The sequence below is a fragment of the Pleurodeles waltl genome, chromosome 8 (assembly GCF_031143425.1).
Source record: "Pleurodeles waltl isolate 20211129_DDA chromosome 8, aPleWal1.hap1.20221129, whole genome shotgun sequence".
Classification (NCBI taxonomy): Eukaryota; Metazoa; Chordata; class Amphibia; order Caudata; family Salamandridae; genus Pleurodeles; species Pleurodeles waltl.
Window position 1 is genome coordinate 1,309,478,297 of NC_090447.1, and position 22,384 is coordinate 1,309,500,680.

The 22,384-nt window shown below is 46.6% G+C and overlaps 1 protein-coding gene across 4 annotated transcripts in view; it reads right to left on the bottom strand.

Moving 5' to 3' along the window:
• PARP4 (poly(ADP-ribose) polymerase family member 4) overlaps positions 1–22,384 on the bottom strand; it is a 1,744,976-nt gene that overhangs the window by 1,000,103 nt on the left and 722,489 nt on the right. The window lies entirely within an intron of this gene.

Genomic DNA, 22,384 nt, shown 5'->3' on the forward strand with positions numbered 1-22,384 from the left:
CAAAAAACAAACTGGCATAAGATCTTAAAGATATTTACATTTAAAATGAGGAATCAGCATGATGCACTGGTGGACCTTAACCCTGATCACAGAGCGGACAAAGGGAACAAACTTGTAAAATAAAAAAATACATAAATCTAAAATATAAAAGGGTTGCCAGCATTCTAAGCTGTTTTATATGAATGATAACTACTACAGTCTTTTTGTTGCAATAGTCAAGTAATAAAACTATGTCTGTTATAGCTTAAGAAAACACAACCGTAGGGAAATGCCACACTGGGCAGGATTACCCCCTAACCTTTTGCATTTGGTTGATGCTAGTTATGGTTGAAAGTGTGCTGGGATCCTGCTAACCAGGCCCCAGCACTAGCGTTCTTTCCCTCAACTGTAACTTTGTTCCCACAGTTGGCACAGCCCTGGCACACAGATAAGTCCCTTGTAAATGGCAACCCTGGTACTAAGGGCCCTGTGGCCAGGAAAGGTCTCTAAGGGCTGCAGCATATATTATGCTTCCCTGGGGACCCCTCACTCAGCACATGCACACTGCCTCACAGCTTGTGTGTGCTAGTGGGGAAGAAATTACTAAGTTGACATGGCACTCCCCTCAGAGTGCCATGCCCACAACCCACTGCCTCTGGCATAGGTAAGTCACCCCTCTAGCATGCCTTAAAGCCCTAAGGCAGGATGCACTATACCACAGTTGAGGGCATAGTTGCCGCTACAGTGTCTAAGCGAAACCTTAGACATTGTAAGTGCATGGTATCCATGGTCTGGGAGTTTGTCAAACAAGAACTCCACAGTTCCATAATGGCTACACTGAAATCTGGGAAGTTTGGTATCAAACTTCCCAGCACAATAAATCCACACTGATGCCAGTGTGGTATTTATTGAAAAATGCTCACAAAGGGCATCTTAGGGATCCTGCAACACAGTTGGCAGTCTGGAGTGGTCCCCTCGGTCCTCTCTACCAGCTGTCCAACTTGGAAGATGGTAAGCCCTTGTGTCTCCATGCAGGACAGTACCCCTGTGCACTGTGACTCTTGCAGCTACTAAGGCTTGTTTGTTCCTCCTTCAAGGGATCTTCAGACTCCATGTAGCCATGGCCTCCAGCACTCTTCCCTGCAAAGCACAGTCTCCTGCCTGCTGCTCCAGCGACGTGAAACTCCTCTCTAGGTGTGCTGAGTGGGTCTCACTGCGACTCCTGTGCCTGCTGCATGTGAGTTACTTGTGGGGGCTGCCTCCTCGTTTTCCAACTCTACTCACTGCTAAAGGTCACCTGGGGTTCCCCCCTCCTTGGGTTGAGTCCTCATGGAGCTTGCTGGTCCCTGGCAGTTCTGCAACTCTTCATCTGCAACTTTTGCCTTTGCAAAGGCTTGATAGTGGTTCTCCAACACCACTGACGGACTGCAACTCTTCTTCCACTGTGGGACATCATCTGCATCACTTCTGGAACTCTTCTCCTGCTCCAGTACTGCACAGCCGACTCTTTGTCTTCACCGTCGACCTGGTCCTGTATCTCCAGAAGGGTGGGTAGTGGCTTGTGCTGCAACCGGACACTCCAACTCGAACTGGACTTGGTTCCCTTCTTTTGCAGGTACTCTTCTATCAGGATCCGCCTTTGATTTCTTCCAGCCTTGCTTGGGTCTTACACAGTCCTTTTCCAAAGTTTACCTGTGGGTTTGGGGAAAAAACAGGTACTTACCTCTTCTCTCCTGGCCGCAGGGGGCACCCTGGTACTTACCTTTTGAGGTTCCTTGTTCCTTCAGCCGCCCTCTACAGATTCCACTGCCTTGGGTGAGGGACTGCCTTTGTCATTACCCTTAGTATATGGTTTGGTTCCCCCCGGGGCCCTCACTATCTTCTATTGTTTTACTGTTTGTTATTGCTTTCTATGCTAATCACTGACTTCTAATGTGTACATAAAAGTGTGTTTACTCACCGCCTAGTGGAGTATTGCCTATACAGTATTTTAGTATTTGTGTTACCATAATAAAGTACCTTTATTTTTGCAACACTGTGTGGTTCTTTCATGTGTGTAAGTGCTGCGTGACTGTAGGGGTATTGCATAAGTTTTGCATGGCTCCTAGATAAGTCTTGGCTGCTCATCCACAGTTACTTCTAGAGAGACCTGGCTTCCTAGACATGGTCTACACCTCACTAATAGGAGTTACCTGGACCTGGTAGAAGGTGGTAACTATATAGGTACTCACCACACACCAGGCCAGCTTCCTACAACTACATTGCATGGGACATTACGTCACAGCTATGTAAAAGTATTAAAATTCAAGAGTATTTTTATTTTCTTAATCTTGTACTACATAAAGGTTAAACACAGAAAATGTCTCATAGAGTGCCTGAAGATATTCATCTAATTTCTAGGATATAGAGGCTACTATTGGAAGAAGCAACTCTGCAAAATGCAGATTTTAGCTCAAATGGGAAGAAATGGGCAAATCATTCTCTGACGAACAATGGGACACAATACTAGCTAACGTAAATAGGGGTATCTCACACACCTGAGGGTGGGAATCTGCAGGGAAAATTCTTCTAGATTGAATCAACTACAAAATAGATAGCTAGAGACCAGGCCAGTTTTGGATGGGGTGTGGCCTGGAAGATATTGTAGGGAAACAGCTCATTAGTTGTCACTGTGAAACAAACACCCCATTGTAACGCTTGACTAACAGGATAGCAAAGCAGAGAAGTCCAAGGTCTATTCAGGAGAGATGGCACAGAATAATAATACTCAATAAATTGACGGTCTAACATTTGCTTTTTCTTTAGAAAAGGTAAAGTATATTTATTACACACAAATTACCTAATACTATGCAGTCAGGTACAAATATACATAAGGCTGGTCGAAATGCCTTGGATAACATTGCACTTGACCCTTAAAGGCTCATGACCCCAAAGATCACAGTACCCTCCTCCCTGTACAATATAGCACATAACCACATAAGAGGGTGTCACTTTAAATGATGTCAATGTTACCACACTGCAAGACCAGAAACACATCATAACACGTCATTCCATCACTGACTACTGCAACCATATTCCATCTGCAATTATTATAGGTAATCATGCATTTCAACCATATGCGCACATTCAAATTAATAAAGTGTTGTAGCCTTTCAAGAATAATCATTACTGTGACTAATAATAATACCTTTAAATAACAAACATATCTACGTTTTTCTTAAGCAACCTTAGGCCACAAACATGTAGCCAAAGTACTGACCTTTCGGAGGTCACTGCACTCCTGAGTTATACAACAAAAATTACAGTCTTGGGTATGCTTAACTTTAGCTGAGAAAGCTGGGGGGGTCATCCTTTCTTTGATCCTTTAAACTTAGTGTTAATGCTTCTGTGAAGACTTTCTTGAGGGGAGCTGCTGTGCTCTTGCAGCCCCCCCACACTCAATTTTGTAAAGTTGCTGGTACCCCTGGCATACTGGGAGGCGCCACAAGCTGTTAGAAAATTCGGACAATCTCAGGCCCACAGGGCGATTATGAGGTGTTCCTTCTGGGACCGTGCATGCTAAATAAGAGGCTTCAGTCGCATTCCTTTGTTGGTGCAGCACAGCTTCATGCCGTACGGCTTTTCTTACTGGGGGTGACGTGTCCCACCTGGGCACCCAGCATTGCTCATTTGTTGGGGGCAACACAGGAACCCATCCCCCTGCTGTCTCAGCCAGCTTCTCACTTGGCCAGGATTATCCTGTTGCGTGGGAGCAGGCAGTGCTCTTCTCCCCTGCCTGCTACTACAGGCAGGAAGACTTCTTTGCATTGGCCGCACTGCTACCCTAGACACAGGCACCAGCAGGCCACCATGGCTAGGGAGGAGTGCAGCAGCTTTACCCTTCAATCCTTTGTCGTTGGGTGCCTGGAATAGGGTTCAGGAACATTCCTCTTTTTCTCAGGGAGCATGACTCCACTCCCCATCCTCTGTGACCTGTCTGGGGCCCATAGATGGAGTCCTGGGCACATTTCTTGCTTCTTGGGTGAATGTGACGACAGTCTGCTTCCTCTGAGACCTTATGGTGCCTGGAGATGAGGTCCCAGGCCCCCAGGTTCAAAAACCAGGCCAAGGGGTTAGGATCCCCAGGCCTCAGGATCTCTAGGGATGGGGCCCCAGGCATCCCCCTTCTTGGAGTTCAAAGAATATTAAAGGCACCTCCGTTAACCCCCCGGCCCTGGCCCACCGTGGGGGTTTCTGAAAATGTCGCAGCTGAGCTCCACATGCTTAGTCCGTAGGCTGGAATAGTGGTTGGGGGATGGAGGTGAAAGTTCAAATCCCAATTCCTGCATATTGTGGTCCATTCTTGCAATCTTAGGCTTATTCTGCTCATGGTATTGGGATACAGCCACATGGAGCCTTTCCTCAGGCATCCAGGCCTCTAAGGTGCCACACTTTGCACAGAGCTGGTTCCACTGGTGCCCTGCACCAGCCTTTTGACTTTCCCTTGTCTGTAGGAAAAAGCCACTGTTGGCATGGTTACTCCCTAACGTTTTGCCTTTTGTTGATGCTAGTTATGATTGAAAGTGTGCTGGGACCCTGCTAACCAGGCCCCAGCACCAGTGTTCTTTCACTAAAACCGTACCTTTGTCTCCACAATTGGCACAGCCCTTGCACACAGATAAGTCACTTGTAAATGGTACCCTTGGTACCAAGGGCCCAGTGACCAGCGAAGGTCCCTAAAGGCTGTGGCATGTATTATACCACCCTGGGGACCCCTCACTCACCACCTGCACACTGCCTCACAGCTTGTGTGTGCTGGTGGGGAGAAAATGACCAAGTCAACATGGCACTCCCCTCGGGTGCCATGCCCACAGCCCACTGCCTGTGGAATAGGTAAGTCACCCCTCTAGCAGGCCTTACAGCCCTAAGGCAGGGTGCACTATACCACATGTGAGGGCATAGATGCATGAGAACTATGCCCCTACAGTGTCTAAGCCAATTCTTAGACATTGTAAGTGCAGGGTAGCCATAAAGAGTATATGGTCTGGGAGTTTGTCAAACACAAACTCCACAGTTCTATAATGGCTATACTGAATACTGGGACGTTTGGTATCAAACTTCTCAGCACAATAAATCCACACTGATGCCAGTGTGGGATTTATTGAGAAATGCACACAGAGGGCATCTTAGAGATGCCCCCTGCATGCCAGCCCAACTACTAGTGATATGCGGACCAGTTTCTGCCAGCCTGCCACACCCAGGTGGGTTTATGGCCACATGGGATGAGTGCCTTTGTGCACTCTGTGACCAGGAACGAAGCCTGTCTTGGGTGGAGGTGCTTCTTTCCTCCCTCTGCAGGAACTGTAACACCTGTCGGTAAGCCTCAAAGGCTCAAGCCTGGTGTTACAGCTCCCAAGGGCACTCCAGCTAGTGGAGATGCCCGCCCCACGGACACAGCCCCCACTTTTGGTGGCAAGTCCGGAGGAGGTCATGAGAAAAACAAGGAGTCACCCTCCAGTCAGGACAGCCCCTAAGGTGTCCTGAGCTAAGGTGAGCCCTGCCTTAGGAAATCCTCCATCTTGCTTTGGAGGATTCCCCCCCAATAGGATTAGGGATGTGCCCCCCCATTGGCTACTGCCCTCCAGCCCTAAACACACCCCTAAATTGACTATTTAGGGGCAACCCTGAACCCAGGAAAACAGACTTCCTGACAACCTAACAAAGAAGATTGACTGCTGACCTGAAAGCCCCGCAGAGGCGACTGAGACAACAACTGACTTGGCCCCAGCCCTAGCGGCCTGTCTCCAGACTCAAAGAACCTGCAATAGCAACGCATCCAGCGGGATCAGCGACCTCTGCTGACTCAGAGGACTGCCCTGCAACCCAAAGGACCAAGAAACTCCCGTGGACAGCGGCTCTGTCTAATCTAGAAAGAAGAAACCATCTTTAAAGGGACTCCAGCCTCGCTCCGGAACAGTGAATCCCACCACTCTGCACCCACGTCCACGGCTCATGTCCAGAGAAACCAACACTGCAGCGAGGACACTCAGGCAACTCCCACCACGTGGCCACCCTGAGACGACCTCCCTGCACCACAAGGTGATGCCTGCAGAGAGAATCCAGAGGCTCCCCCTGACTGCGACTGCCCAGTAACAAAGAACCCGACGACTGGAAGAAGCACTGCACCCGCAGCCACCAGGCCCGAGAGAAACCAACTACCTGTGCAGGAGTGACCAGCAGGCGGCCCTCATCGTTGCCCAGTCGGTGGCTGGCCAGATGAATCCCCCCCTGTGCCCAGCCTGCATCGCCAGAGTGACCCCACGGGTCTGTTCATTGATTTCAATACTAAACCTGACACCCACTTTGCACAGTGCACCCGGCCGCCCCTGTGCTGCTGAGGATGTATTTTGTGGGCCTTTTTGTAACGCCCCCCCAGCTCTCCACAAAACCCCCCTGGTTTGCTCACCGAGGACGCAGTTACTTACCTGCTAGCAGACTGGAACAGGTGCACTACTTGTCTTCATAGGCACCTATGTTATTTTGGCCCTACTTTGACCTCTGCACCTGACCGGCCCTATGTTGCTGTTGCTGGGTGTTTGGGGTTGACTTGAACCCCCAACGGTGGGCTGCCCCGGAGACTGGTCTTGTAAGTGCTTTACTTACCTGAAAAACTAACCAATACTTACCTCCTCAGGAACTGTTTATTTTTGCAGTGTCCACTTTTAAAATAGCTTATTGCCATTTTTGCCAAAACTGTGTACGCTACTGTTTTCATTCAAAGTTCTATACTTACCTATGCAAGTACCTTACAATTTATGTATTTACTTGAATTCTGAATCTTGTGGTTCTAAAATAAATTAAGAAAATAATATTTTTCTATATAAAAACTTATTGGCCTGGAGTTACGTCTTTGAGTGTTTCTTCTCATTTATTGCCTGTGGGTGTTCCACAAATACTTAACACTACCCTCTGATAAGCCTACTGCTCGACCACACTACCACAAAATAAAGCATTAGTATTATCTAATTTTGCCACTATCAACCTCTAAGGGGAACCCTTGGACTCTCTGCACACTACCACTTTGAGATAGCATATACAAAGCCAACTTCCTACATTGTCCCTTAGAGATTCTTTCCCCCTGTGTGGCACAGAAGTCCAGTTCTTCCCCCAACTGGCTCTTAAGGGATGTAAGGGGACCATTTGCCCTGGTCCTTGAAGAGAGTCCCACTGATTCTGGGATCAAATATAGGCAGAGTCCTTAGTCCAAGAGGGCATTCAGGGGGTTCCTCCTTCCAGTTGTCAATGGCTGCTGCCGTCTAGTCCCAATGTTCAGCATCAACAAAGAGCACTCTCTTCCCCGTGTGCAAGAGTTTGTAACTGGGGAAGAAAGTTCTAGAAGCCAGGCATCCCTGGCCAATCCCAGGGTGCCACATCACTTCTTCAGCACTGTCCCAACTTTCCTGCACAACGGGCTGGGTCAATTCCATATGGCGCCATCCAAGAGTCACAAGTCAAATCTCCTCTGAGGGCCTCAGCTTCACCCCTTGCTGACATCACAGTCAGGGTCTTTCCCACCAAAACGTCAAAGAGAAGCCCCCTCCTGTGTTGGTTCCAGGGGACTGGGCTACCTCCTTTGTTCAGTGGTCATGGACTGTCCCAACCTTAGTATAGTGTGATAGCTAATTAACAGATACATATTTCCTTCCCCGACCCTTCCTCCTCAAAAGTTGACTGAAGCACTGTTAGTTGCTCCCATTGTGTGTGGAGGAAATGTGCCTTCTGCTGCAGAGCATTGCAAGTCACATGGCACAGCAGGGTGTCAAAGCCTGTGCTCTGAGTGTGAGCCGAGAAAGAGAAAAAGGACAGTTCTGGATGGCCGATAAGATGTATATATAGCTTCTTTGGACATGCACATTTGATCCTGGCTCATACTTTTAACCCCAGTTTCATATCTCACTGGACTTTGTAGGCCAGAGGGAAGCGAAACTTCACTCCAAGGCAAATTCCCCCCTATGTATATAATAACATGTCCCTGCAGAGAAACAATAAAACATACTGACTTTTCCTAAGAGTGTTCACTAATATTATAAGGCCTACCCGAGGTCACTACCTAACCCTTCTGAGTTCCCTCTGTGCCAGGCTACCTGTGCTATGTTAACAGGCTGTGCATGAAGGCAGTCTAACACACATAGTCCTCACACGTGTACACATGTGTGCACATGTTCACATGTAAGCAGCCAAGCGCCCCTTACTCTTGCTGCATCATATCAGCCTTATCTTAAAAGCCAGATACTAGTGGTACACACGTGCAATCAGGTGATTACCACATGTGAGACACCAGTTCCGGGACTGATTTACATTAAAAACTCCAAAACTAGGGGATTCAAAAGTGAAACATTAAGGTAGATTAAATCGGCAAAACCCATTCTGTAACAGGTATCAATTTTCACATTCAGTGGGGCTGCCTTAGTATACAACATTTTGGACAATGGACCCGAAACAATCCCTGCTGGGAGCACACATTCCTGAGGACCCTAAGGTTATGCACTTATGTGGATGCGACAGTCGCACAGTGGAGCATTAGAGCGGCCCAATATCTCAGTTATTGGTGACACCAGAGGCACTTTTAACCAGCAAAAGCTCAAGCTAGAAGTTAAAACTTTCTCTTTAAATTTTGTATTTGGTCTCCTCTCAAAGAATATAAATGGACCAACCTATGGCCCTCTGTTAAAATGTCTTAATGTAACGCTGGTACCCATTATAACCTAAGGGAGTGAAATAATGAGAGAGGATTAAGACTTCCTAGACTGGGCTTATAGCCAATACATATCTGTCCACCTTTTGCAAATCCAAATGTGCCTCTCAACCACTAAGTGTCCCTGGTGTTTGGACTCACCAAACACAGCTGGCTAGACGAGGAGCATTGCATAAAGCCTGCTGTCGATTCAAAATTGACTATCATGAAACCCTGACCAGGCACAAGCTTAAGTCCCCCTTGGGTGTTTCACCATAGAGAGACCATATGATCTCCTTCCTCCACACACTACAAGTGTCTGACTTGTTTGTTCTATCTACTACAGGGCATGAATTCAAAAAGATTATAAACAGCCAAATCCTCATGATCTCCTTTTTAGCTGATTAGAGGGGTGTAGCCTAGAGAGCACGTTCATGTGATACTGTTTTTGGGCTTTGCCAACATTCGATAGGCTACTCCCCTGGCCTAAAACATCAGAAAACCCGGTATGTTGACTGTGTCACAAGGCAGAAGAAACGTTGATATGTATATTATCCATTTGCCCGAATATTTTACTTGAATGCTGAAATTTCCTTAGAAAGTCCTTGTAGGAAAGTACCATCTTGCCTGGCATGTTACCCCCATATTTCACTGTATGTATGTTGTTTTAGTCTATGTGTCACTGGGACCCTGCCAGGCAGGGACCCAGTGCTCATAAGTATGTGCCCTGTATGTGTTCCCTGTGTGATGCCTAACTGTCTCACTGAGGCTCTGCTAACCAGAACCTCAGTGGTTATGCCCTCTCTGCTTTCCAAATTTGTCACTAACAGGCTAGTGACTAAATTTACCAATTCATGTTGGCATACTGGTACACCCATATAATTCCCGTGTATATGGTACTGAGGTACCCAGGGTATTGGGGTTCCAGGAAATCCCTATGGGCTGCAGCATTTCTTTTGCCACCCATAAGGAGCTCTGACAATTATTACACAGGCCTGCCACTGCAGCCTGCGTGAAATAACGTCCACGTTATTTCAGCCATTTACCACTGCACATAAGTAACTTTTAAGTCACCTATATGTCTAACCTCCACCTGGTGAAGGTTGGGTGCAAAGTTACTTAGAGTGTGGGCACCCTGGCACTAGCCAAGGTGCCCCCACATCGTCCAGGGCAAATTCCCCGGACTTTTTGAGTGCGGGAACACCATTACAAGCGTGCACTATACATAGGTCACTACCTATGTATAGCGTCACAATGGTAACTCCAAACATGGCCATGTAACATGTCTAAGATCATGGAATTGTCACCCCAATACTATTCTGGTATTGGGGGTGACATTTCCATGATCCCCCGGGTCTCTAGCACAGAACCCGGGTACTGACAAACTGCCTTTCCGGGGTATCCACTGCAGCTGCTGCTGCTAACCCCTCAGACAGAATTCTGCCCTCCTGGGGTGAAGGGCTGAGGAGGAGTAGCGTCCCCCAGCCTCTAGAAATGCTTTGATGGGCACAGATGGTTCCCATCTCTGCATAAGCCAGTCTACACCGGTTCAGGGATCCACCAGCCCTGCTCTGGCGCGAAACTGGACAAAGGAAAGGGGAGTGACCACTCCCCTGACCAGTACCTCCCGGGGAGGTGCCTAGAGCTCCTCCAGTGTGTCCCAGACCTCTGCCATCTTGGAAACGGAGGTGTTGGGGGCACACTGGACTGCTCTGAGTGGCCAGTGCCAGCAGGTGACGTCAGAGGCTCCTTCTGATAGGCTCTTACCTCTCTTGGTAGCCAATCCTCCTAACTTGATAGCCAAACCTCCTTCCTTTTCTGGCTATTTAGGGTCTCTGCTTTGGGGAATTCTTCAGATAACGAATGCAAGAGCTCACCAGAGTTCCTCTGCATCTCCCTCTTCACCTTCTACCAAGGATCGACCGCTGACTGCTCCAGGACGCCTGCAAAACCGCAACAAAGTAGCAAGATGACTACCAGCAACATTGTAGCGTCTAATCCTGACGGCTTTCTCGACTGTTTCTAGGTGGTGCATGCTCTGGGGGTAGCCTGCCTTAACCCTGCACCAGAAGCTCAGAAGAAATCTCCAGTGGGTCGACGGAATCTTCCCCCTGCTAACGCAGGCACCAAAAGACTGCATCACTGGTCCTCTGGGCCCCCTCTCATCCTGACGAGCGTGGTCCCTGGAACACAGCAACTCTGTCCAAGTGACTCCCACAGTCCAGTGACTCTTCAGTCCAAGCTTGATGAAGGTAAGTCCTTGCCTCCCCACGCTAGACTGCAAAGCTGTGTACCGCGTGATTTGCAGCTGCTCCGGCTCCTGTGCACTCTTCAAGGAGTTCCTTCGTGCACAGCCTAGCCTGGGTCCCCAGCACTCCGTCCTGCAGTGCACAACCTTCTGAGTTGTCCTCCAACATCGTGGGACCCCCTTTTGTAACTTTGCGTGGACTCCGGTTCACTCTTCTTGTAAGTGCCTGTTGGGGTACTTCACCGGGTGCTGCCTGCTTCTGTGAGGGCTCTCTGAGTTGCTGAGCGCCCCCTCTGTCTCCTCCTCCAAAAGGCGACATCCTGGTCCTTCCTGGTCCTCAGCAGCACCCAAAAACCTTTACCGTGACCCTTGCAGCTAGCAAAGCTTGTTTGCCGTATTTCTGTGTGGGAACACCTCTGCAAGCTTCATCGCGACGTGGGACATCTGTCTTCTTTCTTGCAGAACTCCAAGCTTCTTCCATCCAGAGGCAGCTTCCTTGCACCTTCATCCGGGGTTTCCTGGGCTCCTGCCCCCCCCGGACACTGTCGCAACTATTGGACTTAGTCCCCTTGTCTTACAGGTCCGGAAATCCGTTGTCAGTGCACAGCTGGTGTTTGTTCTTCCTGCAGAATCCCCCTATCACGACTATTGTGCTCTCTGGGGGTAGTAGGTGCACTTTACTCCTACTTTTCAGGGTCTTGGGGTGGGGTATTTTTCTAACCCTCACTGTTTTCTTACAGTCCCAGTGACCCTCTACAAGCTCACATAGGTCTGGGGTCCATTTGTGGTTCGCATTCCACTTTTGGAGTATATGGTTTGTGTTGCCCCTATACCTATGCTTGCCTATTGCAACCTATTGTAATTTTACACTATTTGCATTACTTTTCATGCTCTTACTTACCTAATTTTGGTTTGTGTACATATAACTTGTGTATAGTACTTACCTTCTTACTGAGGGTACTCACTGAGATACTTTTGGCATATTGTCATAAAAATAAAGTACCTTTATTTTTAGTAACTGTGTGTATTGTGTTTTCTTATGATATTGTGCATATGAGAGAAGTGGTATAGTAGGAGCTTTGCATGTTTCCTAGTTCAGCCTACGCTGCTTTGCAATAGCTACCTTCTATCAGTCTAAGCTGCTAGAAACCCCTCTTCTACACTAATAAGGGATAACTGGAGCTGGCACAAGGTGTAAGTACCTCTGGTACCCACTACAAGCCAGGCCAGCCTCCTACAGTCCTTAATAGGGCTATGGGATTGCACTTGGAGGCATGCAATCATCAAATGTATTAACAGTCTTAACTTCACACTTAAAGAAGGGTTTGTCATGTTCCTGGCATGAGTCTCAAAACAGCTTGAGGGGCCCTTTCTTGGTAGAACCGACCCATCACCAGCCATGTCATCAGACCTGGCTGTTTTGCAAGCTGAAGCTATGTCAGTCCAAGCTTGACATTTCCAACTTTACTGGAGCGTTAGTTCTCCGACCAAAGACCACGATGACAAAAGATCTCTTGATGGCAGCTCCCCCATTTACTATACTGGAGTAATGAATGCTAGCGAGACCATAATTGATCTGTTTGTAAGACTTATATGTATGCACTTTATTGCTTGTACTTTGTACAGTATGATCTGTACTTCTCAATACTAAGAAGACATTTTTTCCAGCATAGCCTGGGTTTCATAGCTTTTAACTTTTATGCATATTGTACTGTTATTTGCACCTTATTTGTCACTTCCTCAAACATGACAATTAGTCCACCATACTTGTTTACACCACACACGGATTTTAGAGTTTTAACTTTCTGCATGTTTTGCACCTGTTTTCCGCACTTTGTTGGCATTTTACCCTTTATGTTTGCATTGCATGACAACGTTTGCATTATGCTCACTTGCACCATATACTTTTATCATTGTACAGCACATTATAGAACCTTTCTATCTGAGGCTCATTAACATTACATGACACCTCTAGCAGCACAAACGATCTTCCCTTTGGTAACAGTGTTATACTACATGCATCCTTCCGTTCGAACCAGGCACTGAATGAGAAATACTGATGCATCATTCAAAAGACCATATGACATTTTGGCACTCTTGCATTGCAAAATCTTTACTGAAGCCAGTGTATGTGGTTCCTAGTAGGGCAGTTGTTTGGTTTAATTTGAAGTTAACAGAAGTCTACCCTCTGACTTCTTGAGCCCCAGTTCTGAACACTTACAGATGTGGTTATGTACAGCGATAGCTTTACCTAATACAGCCTTTGCTGTTTTAAACTGCTTGATTCCTGTCATGTATTGGTTTTAATTAACTATGCATGTTAAATAATGTAGATTTGCTGCTTATGTCCTATAAACACGTTTGGTAATCTAAATATTTTTTTGAAAATTTTTGCTGAAGACTAAAAGATAAACAAAACAAAAAACGGTAAAATAAATAACAAATATATGTTACATAAAGGATATATATATATATATATACATATATATATATATATATATATATATGTTTGTTTATCATCTGAAATGTGGGATGGCACATAAATATGTATTTATAAAGATATAATAAATAAGTATAAAGTATGAGCTAAAATACCCTCCTCTGAAACACTTAAACCTTTTTTTCCAAAACATATAACTGAATCCCTATCTATGTATCAGTGTGTATAAGGAGGGTGCATAATGGGCAATCTTCCAATATTGCCATAGAGGGTATTAGTGGCATCATAAATCACAAGGCTGAAAGCAATGTGGGGTGTAAATATCACCAGAACCCTGAGATGGCAACAGAACCATATTACACGTTACCTATTATCTATTTTTACATTACATTATTTTGGGGTAGTTAGCATGAAAAAGCTGTTTTCTCCAAAGTCTGGCTATCAATGTGCACGGATTAGATTGTTTGGGGTTTGTTTGCTTTTCATCAAAGTATTTTTTATCAAACAACAGACAATGCTAAGGGAAAGTAGATTCATGCAATTCCATGGCTGCACATTCCACCACATGATATGCCATGTCATTTTCCATTCAATTTGCCACATAATTACTATAATGGGCAGATGTCACAAGATGTTTCTAGCTCAAATGAATGCAAATAATACTGTTAGATGATGTGCTGCATAATTTGCAATTTTGGTGCTTAATATAGATGACCTTGCTGCACATTTGGTCCTTTATACTGCATAATCCTAGACAAACTGGCAATGTTAAAGCATAGAGTACTTTGGAGGCTGTCATTATGATGCTGATATCCATACTGTCCAAGAAACTATGACATTTATCAAATTTCACAGTGAAGAACAAGTTACTTACCTTCGCTAACGCTTTTTCTGGTGGACACAGTAGCTACCTGTGGATTCCTCACCTTATGAATTCTCCCAATACGCCAGCATTCAACAGAAACTTTCTTCCAAGCTCTTCACATAGACAAGGACGTCACAATTGCACGGCTCTGCACGCGACTCCGTCTGACATCATCGTGGCAATAAGAGGTCCTCGTCGGCATGCTGGCGTCAGTTTCACTCTTTTTTTATGTGCCTTTGAGGCAAACAGGTGAAAAACGACCTCACCAAAGCACACACATATATATATATATATATATATATATATATATTTATATATATATATATATATATATATATATATATTGCAATCCAAATACAATATAAACACAACATTTATTCATATAAAAAATATTTTAAAATGTATATACATTTGTAGTAAAAAAAAAAGTCTTGGTATGAACAGTCAGGCAACAGGGAGGCGGGTGAGACTGTGAGGAATCCACAGGTAGCTACTGTATCCACTAGAAAAAGCGTTACCGGAGGTAAGTAACTTGTTCTTCTGATGGACACAACTACCTGTGGATTCCTCACCTTATGAATAAAGTCCCAAAGCAGTACCGCACTCGGAGGTGGGTGCCTGACCGGTCACACCAAGAAATCCTGCAACACAGAATGTGCACATAATGGCTGTCCCTCCCAACTTCTGACTCCAAGTAATAATGCTTCGCGAAAGTGTGGAGAAAAGCCCAAGTTGCTGCCTTGCAAATATCCACTACTGGCACACCTCTAGCTAATGCCGAAGTGGCAGACTTAGCCCTGGTGGAATAAGCTCTAATACCCTCAGGAGGAACCTTCTTTGCCAATGAATAACAGATCTTTATGCAAAGAATTTTGCCTTTCACCTTGCCCACATATCCAATGAAGAGTTGGTGATCCACACAAAAGTCTTTTGTTCTTTCAACATAAAAACTCAGAGCTCTTCTTGGGTCTAAGCAATGAAGTCTTTCTTCCTCTTTTGAAGGGTGAGGAGGAGGATAGTAGGATGAAAGAGTAATAGACTGCTCCATATGGAAGGGAGTGCCAACCTTAGGAAGGAAAGCTGCCCTGGTTCTCAACACCACCTTGTCAGCATAAAATGACATAAAGGGAGGTTTGACACTGAGCCTGAAGCTCACTCACATGCCTAGCAGACGTGATAGCAACAAGGAAAACTGTCTTTAAGACCAACAGCCTTAATAAACAAGAATGCATAGGTTCGAACAGTGAACCTACTAAAAAAGTTAAAACCAAATTTAAATCCCACTGAGGCAACAGAAATGGAGTGGGAGGAAACTTACTAGTAAGGCCTCTCAAGAACCTAACAACTAATGGTGATTTAAACAAGGAAGGGTGATCAGGAAGGCACAGAAAGGCCGACAGCGCTGATAAATAGCCCTTGACAGTCGCAACTGCAGAACCCTCTGTGCTAAAGTAAGGGCAAATATCAGAACATCGAACAAATGGGCCCGGCAAGGGATCAATTTGTCCCTTTCCACACAAAGCAACAAATTTTGCCCATCTGCCGGCATAGACAGTCTTGGTGGAGTGGCGACTGCGAGAGGAGGTCTGCCCTGTGAGCGAGACAGAGCGGAGGGCAGAGCAAGAGTTGGAGAAGGTCTGAGTACCACACCCTTCTTGGCCAATCCAGAGCTACTAAAATAACCTGAGCCTGATCTTGGCGAATCTTCCTCAGAACCCAAGGAATCAAGGGTATGGGGGAAACGGCTAAAGTAGCTGGTTGCACCAAGACATCTGAAACGCATCCCCCAATGCTCCTTGCACCGGATTCTGGAGGCTGCAGAACGATGGGCAGTGCACGTCCTCCTGAGTGGCAAACAGGTCTACCTGAGGAAAACCCCACATCCAGAAGATGTGAAGGACTAGGTCCGGATGGAGACGCCACTCGTGATCAGCCGAGATATACCGACTGAGACTGTCCGCACGAACATTGAGGACCCAGGCCAGATGGTTTGCTACTAAGCAAATCCGATGGGCCTGAGCCCAGGACCAGAGCTGCAGAGCCTCTCTGCAGAGAAGGTACGACCCTACTCCTCCCTGCTTGTTGATGTACCACATTGCGGTAATATTGTCCGTCAAGACCTGAACTGACTGACTGTGAATGGACGGGAGGAAGGCCTTGAGAGCCAAACGTATCACCCGCATTGATGTGAAACATCTGTTCCACTGGAGACCAAAGACCTTTGATCTCAAGGTCCCCCAGATGAGCTCCCCACCTTAGAGTGGAAGCATCTGTTATAACCTTGGCCCCCAGTGGTGGTAGAGAAAACGGCCTTCCTTGTGAAAGGTTGCAGTCCACAGCCCACTATCGTAGATCCGCTGCAGCGTCTCTGGAGATTGTTATTGACTCCTTGAGACCCCCTCGATGAAACCACTGTTTGCGGAGGCACCACTGGAGAGCCCTCATGTGCCAACGTGCATGAGTGACCAACAGAATGCAAGAAGTGAACAGACTGAGCAGACACAGGACCGTGAGGACTGGAACAACTACTCCATTTTTAAACATTGGAATCAACGCCTGAATGTTCTGAATCCACTGAGGCAGAGGATAGGCCTGATTCAAAGTTGTATCCAGTACTGCTCCTATGAACAGGAGGCGCTGAGAGGGCTCCAGGTGAGACTTGGGCACGTTCACCGTAAACCCCATACTGAACAACAACTGTGTTGTCATTTGGAGGTGATGAAGCACAAGCTCTGGGGACTTGGCTTTTATCAGCCAATTGTCCAGGTAAGGGAATACAGATACTCCATTCCTTCTGAGTTTTGCTGCAACCACTGCCATCACCTTCGTGAAGACTTGAGGTGCGGAAGTAAGACCAAAAGGAAGGACCGCAAACTGGTAGTGTTGCGACCCCACCACAAACCGTAGATACTTCCTGTGTGACTTGAGAATGGGGATATGAAAGTAAGCATCCTGCAAGTCGACAGACACCATCCAATCCTCTTTGTTCAACGCCAGAAGCACCTGCGCTAGAGTCAGCATTTTGAATTTCTCCTGTTTGAGGAACCAATTCAAAATCCTCAGATCCAGGATAGACCTCAATCGAACATCCTTCTTGGAAATCAGGAAATATCTTGAATAGCAACCCTGACCCCTTTCCTGCTCTGGAACCAACTCCACTGCACATTTTGATAAAAGGACTTGAACCTCCTGCTGCAGCAACAGGATATGATCTTCTAAACAAAACAAAGGATTGGAAGGGATGGGAGGGAGAAACTCCCGAAAAGTAAGGGCATAACCTTTCCCCACAATATTTAGCACCCAGGAGTCCGATGTGACTAACACCCACTCGTGGAGAAAATTAAATATCCAGCCCCCTACGGGAGAACCATGACTTAAAATGGATGGAAAACTAGGGCTGCTTTCCTTGTTGTGCTCCCCCAGAGAAAGAGGATGAGGCAGGGTGCTGCTGGGTTGCTCCTTGTGTCCTAACCCTCCCCGCCCTTTAAAGAATCTAAATGGAAGGTTAGCGGGCTGCTGAATTGTGGATTGAGGTCTCCTACGATAAGCGGCTCCACGGCCAAACACCCTAAACCTCCGAAAGGATCTGAAGGGAGTAGATGTAGAAGCCTGTAATCCCAAACACCTCGCAGTGGCCCTGCTATCTTTGAAGCGCTCTAAGGCAGAGTCCGCTTTGGCTCCAAACAACTTTTTACCGGCAAAAGGGAGGTCCAATAAAGTTGTCTGGACATCAGTCGGAAACCCGGAAGACCTTAGCCACGCATGTCTCCTGGTGGCCACTGAAGTGCCCATTGCCCTGGCCACTAGGTCTGCTGTATCCAGACCAGACTGGATGATATGTTTGGCCGCAGCCTGGGTGTCCAACAGGAGCTCGTCGAATTGCCCCTGCATATCCTGCAGCAAGTTAGGCACTACAGCTCTAGCCGTGTCCATCAGGGCATGCACATATCTACCCAACACACAGGTAGCATTGACCAATTTTAGGGCCATACTGCAAGATGAGAAAGTCTTTTTAGCAGCTTGCTCCATCCTCTTTGACTCCCTGTCCTATGGAGTAGCAGGAGAGGAACCAGGTGCAGAACGAGCCGAACAAGAAGCCCAAACCACCAAGCTCTCAGGAGTCAGATGCTGGGATAAAAATCCTGGATCCCCAGCAGCAACCCTGTACCTCCTTGCTACAGTTCTGGACACAGCTGGCGATGTAACACGCTTTCTTCAAACCTCCAAAATAGGCTCCGCAAGAGCATCATTGAAACAGAGCAGGGGCTCCGCCAAAGTGGAGGAAGGATGTAAAACCTCAGTCAAAATGTTTGTTTTAACTTCAGAAGCTGGCAATGGAAGCTCCAAAAAATCTGCAGTCTTCTTAATGACAGAATTATAGGAGGCCGCCTCTTCTGTAAATACCCCCGGGGATGAAAGATCCCACTCAGGGGAGGTGTCCAGCCCACTAGCTGAGTCCAGACCCTGAAACTCTCCCAAGGGCTCATCAATCTCTCCTTCCTCCAATAGCTGTCTCTGATATTCTTGCTCTTTCAAGAGCCTCAACGCTCTCCTCCTCCACCTCAGCCTGGCCTCCAACCTCGGCGTCGACAGAGAGTTAGCCAACGTCGACGACGCCGGCTTCAAAACAGATGGGGGCGGTAAAGGAGAAGAATGAGATGCACTCCGTCCCGACCATGATCCCTCTGGCGCCGGAGTTGACATATCAGCGCCGTCGGCATATGAGGCGACGTCATAGTCGGCATATGAGGCGATGTCATCGGCACCGAACCGGCACCCTCAGCCTGATAGAAAGGCACAAACGGAGACGACTTGTATGGAGTCGGAGAACCCAAGGAGAACGCCAATGGACCCGTGGGACCAGCTGGTGCACCAGGAGGGGCCATAGCCTTATTAAAATCCTAAACATGGCATTCAGAAAAGCCACTGGATCCGCTCCCGGAGCTGGGAAGGCAGGAAACCTTTGTTCTTCATGCTGCGCTTGGGTCGGATCCGGAACCTGTGCCACCGACTCCTGAACCCCAGGTGAAAAGTGAGTTGGAGGATTCGCCGGGGACTCGACCACCTCGATGAGTGACGGCGCCAGAGAAGCCTCAGGACTTTGAGGCTGGGGAGTTATAGTAGGACTAACCTCCCACGCCAAAAGATGTTGTTTTGATGGAGACCGAGATCTAGACCCACCTCTAGAAGAACGACATCGAGAATCATGCCTGCGCTGCTTCTTGTGTGACATTAATGACTTATGGGAAGATGAGTCCCTTGTCTTAGACCTCCGGGGACTTCTGTGTCCTTTCTTCACTTTAGCTAAAAAGAGCTTAGCTTCTCTTTCTTTGAACACCTTTGGATTCATCCTTTGGCAAGACACGCACTCTTCCATGTCGTAGTCCGAACTAACACACCATAAACAGTCTTCATGAGGGTCTGTGACAGACATACAACCCCCGCACTCACGACTTCTTAGAAGGATACATTGTAACAGGAACAATAAGACACCTTCGAAACAGTAGCTTCTCGAGAGCTAGGAGAAAACAGTTAGCGTCAAAGGCATAGAAAAAAGGGAATTGACGTCAGCTCGCTGATAAGGACCTTTTATTGCCATGATGACGTCAGACAGAGTAGCGTTCAGAGCCGAGAAATTGTGAAGTCCTCGTCAAAGTGAAGAGCTGGGAAGAAAGGTTCCGTCGAGTGCTGGCACATTGGGAGAATTCATAAGGTGTGGAATCCACAGGAAGTTGTATCCATCAGAAATATGGGTTTTTATACCACTGCATTTGTGCAAAAAACATATAGACTCACCTGTGAGGACAATACCAGTTAATCTACTAATTGTTCCAGAATATTTACTTCTGAAATGACATAAAAATGTTGTAGTCAACCTGTATTTGCCTAATGTTTTTAATGATGTTGTGAATGAAAGCTTTATGTGTGTAAACAATTGAAGAATATTTCCAATCATATGCAAATCCATCCAGGCTCAAAATATGCTCAGCTTCATCAGTGAAGTGGGACATGAGTCAATGGGATCAACAGAGAAGGCATTTACTTCAGCAACAAGAATGTTACATCACTCATAAGATTTGTTTGACTGGTGGCCATGGACCCCGGCAGCTGCACACAACCATAACTCTCCACTACAGTCTAAGCATAGCCTGTGGCCATGTTCTCAGAGCTAAATACCACCTCTAATACCATCACTACTACTTTCGCTACACCCCAACCAGGCTTAAAAATAATGACACAGAAAAAGGGAATCAAAATTTTCTTGACTACATCATTTTGGGATATTGAATCCCACCTGAAAATGTTATTTTGGGGAGTAGAGCCTTGTACTAACACAAAAGAAATTGAGTTGCGAGTTCACAACAGCTAATAACAAAGAGGATGCCCAGATATTAACAGTTTTACAGGTTGCTACTTACTTGCCTTGTTCTGTTAATCTTTAGGTTCTTAAGTTTTATCAATATAAAGTTTGAATTGTGGCTAATGGGAATATATTTTTTTTTCGTATTTTAAAACAACTAATTGGGCAAAACGGGTGTTACTGTGCAAACAAAGGGGAATTAAAAGCAACAAAAAATTGTTGCTGGCTGGATTATCCGGCAACAGAACATCAAGTCAAATGAATGGCAACCTGCAACCTTCCTGCAGCATGGATATGAGATATGAGGAACGGGTGTGGTGGCCGTAGCAGAGCATGTAGGTGTAGAGTGCCCAATTCTTAACGGAACAGTGCAGCAGGAGGAGCACAAAGCAGGTGCACTGCTACGGCCCACAGGACGCGCTCCTTCTTTTTGAAGCACTGTCCTTAACTAGTCTGTCTGTCTCTCTCTCTCTCTCTGTCTCTGTCTCTCTCTCTCTCTCTCTCTCCCTCTCCTTCTCCCTCTCCCTCTCTTTCCCTCTCCCTCTCTCCCCCACTGTGCCCTTCAGCTTTGTGCTGTCTCTTGTTTGCTCTAATCTTGCCCTGTTCTCTGCCTCTTTTTCAGCTGGTTCAAGGTCTTGCTCTGTTTCTCTTTGTGTTCCATTACTGGCCTTGTTTTGGGCTTCTTTATGGCCAGTTTCTGCTCTTTTTTTTACATTGTTCTGTGTCTCTTTGTACTCGGTTTCTATTTCTTTTTGCCATTCGTTTTGTGCCTCCCTGTGCTCTGTTTCTATTCGTTTTGCCATTGTTTGTGTCTCTTTGTGCTCTGTTACAACTCTCTATTGCCCTTGTTTGCGTGCCTTTTATCTGCTTTGTTGTTTCCCTGTAGTGCTACCTAGAGAGTCTTTGCTCCCTTTTGTGCGCCTCTTCATAGTTCTGTGCCTTCCTTTTTCCCACCCTTTCCTCCCTTAGACAGTCTTTACCTTGCTCTCCTGTGCCTTGCCCACTGCCCTTGCTTTCCCAGGACCTACATAATGTCAGCTAAAGCATGGACTTGCTGCTGCCTACATCAAAGGCAAGAAGAATGGAGCCATGAAGAATACTGACCACTGGTGTGTCAAAACTAGGGCCCTGAAAAGGAAGTCCCTGCCCACAGAACTCCATTTGCAGAGTGGGGAGGATGGGTGGATCAGTAAGGAATCTGCAGCTAGATATAGGCCCTCATTATAACATTGGCGGTAAATTCCCCTTACCGCCGTGGTGACATCCGTCAACATACCATTGCGGAGGGTAACATCTGTTCACCATATTATGACGCACACAATAAAACGACAGAATACTGCCACAAACACATATCTACCAGTCCAAATGTAAGTGGTAAAGTGTCGGTAGGAACAACCATACTGTCATGCCAACAAAACAAAGCCCTCCACTTTATGACCCACAAATCACCACGGCGGACATTCAATGGTGGTAAACCACTGGTGGTACACACCGGCGCAGTCAGAATGGCCACCCAAATACAAAACAACTCAGCACTGGCCACCCAAATACAAAACAACACAGCACTGCCCAATACCAAAAACACACACCTGACACAGATACACATACCACACCCACCCACAGCACTATAAAACACACACCCACATTATCCACAACCCTTTACGAACACGAAAAATAGCCTAGAGATAGCCACGCAAATCACAGCAACAACTACACACACCAATAACACCCAGCTATCCGTCACTCACCCCACACACCACCACATAATTCAACACCCA